We start from the raw sequence: 1,450 nt of genomic DNA, 5'->3' as shown, positions 1-1,450 counted from the left end.
AGATAATTCAATCATTCCTGAAGGCCAGTTCTGACCTTAGTCCAACATGGTGAATCCATCCTGTAACAACTTTAAGGTTAGTCAGTACTGTCCTTTTCAATTTGCCTGGTTTTCCACTGCAGTTTGGGGTAAATTAGGCCTGAAATCACAGGACAGAATTCATCCTTGCTGGCAACCTGAGTTGCTTCATTAAGATTTTCACTCCTAGGTTTTTATTTATTCTCCTATTCATTCATTTAAAAGGCAATAAACAGCACCAACAAAAACCAAAGTATCCTGGACGACAAGCATACATCACCTAAGGACAATGAGATTTGAAATATGTTTAAAAGCTTTTAACTGTCTCCATAGATACTGGTTTGGGGGTTTCCTTGGGGAGATCTTGTCACCAATTTACCCAAGGCCAAACACAGAGGAATCCTGTAACCTGTAGGAATGTGAAAGAATGCTGGCAAGGCCCTCCTCTGCAAAACTGTTATCACACACACCACATTTTATTTATATTCAAGTATTTTCCTTCATCGTTAATTTTTGCTTTTTTCCATCCTTACATTACCTTTAGCATAGTATGTTTTTGCTTTTTTCCCCTAATTACGTTGTCTTTAAGGCACTGCCTAAACATGGTCTTTTTTTAAGCTGGTTTGAGAGTGGGTTAAAAGAAACACCCTAAAATGTCATCAGGTCCTGGATGTGGTTCACAAAAATAATTCAAGCCTCCTTTGGTGAGAGTGCTAACTGGTAGGGGTAATGTGGATACACGGTGGGTAAGAAATGAATTTAGATCTGGTATTAAAACATCTTCCCACTGCTGTGATTTTTGTTTCCTGGTTATCAAAATAATATATGTCCATTGTCAAAAAACTAAAATTAAGAGAAAAAGGAAACAACTCGTAATTGGTGTGATTTTTGGATGTGAGCCCTTCCCTTTGGGAAAGCGATGGAGAGGAACGCACTGTCTCTGGCCTGGAATACCGGGCGGCGGGGTTTCCCCTGCCTGGTAAATTCAACCGGCTTCGGAAGTCAGGCCGCCAAAGGGCCCGGGGCGCAGGGCCATCCCCACGGCGTTCCCATTCGGCCACCTGTGCGGCGACTTGTCGTCCTCCCCGAGCAGCTGCCAGCCCCGTCACCCCCAGCTCCCACCGATCTCCTACGCAGAGACCCAACCCAGACACAGTCCCCCGTAAGTGTCCACCGACTGAAAATAGATACCGAACCCGCCCCTGACCCCCCCCTTCAAATCCTCCCCTTTAAAGGGAGCCACCGGGTGACGCCGGGGGAGTTTGCGGAAGCGCCAACCGCGTTGGGGCCTTGGGCGGATCCCGTGATTGGAGCCGGCCCCGCCCCCGGGTCCTCTTCCCCCATTGTGAGAGCGGCTCGGGCCCAGGCCCCGCCCACTGCCACCTCCCTCTGGGGGCCCAGCCCCTCCCCTTTTTTTCACCCCCCCGCCCCT

The sequence above is a fragment of the Neophocaena asiaeorientalis genome, unplaced genomic scaffold, assembly GCF_003031525.2.
Source record: "Neophocaena asiaeorientalis asiaeorientalis breed wild unplaced genomic scaffold, Neophocaena_asiaeorientalis_V1.1 scaffold242, whole genome shotgun sequence".
In the NCBI taxonomy this organism is placed as follows: Eukaryota; Metazoa; Chordata; class Mammalia; order Artiodactyla; family Phocoenidae; genus Neophocaena; species Neophocaena asiaeorientalis.
This window is presented reverse-complemented; position numbering follows the sequence as displayed.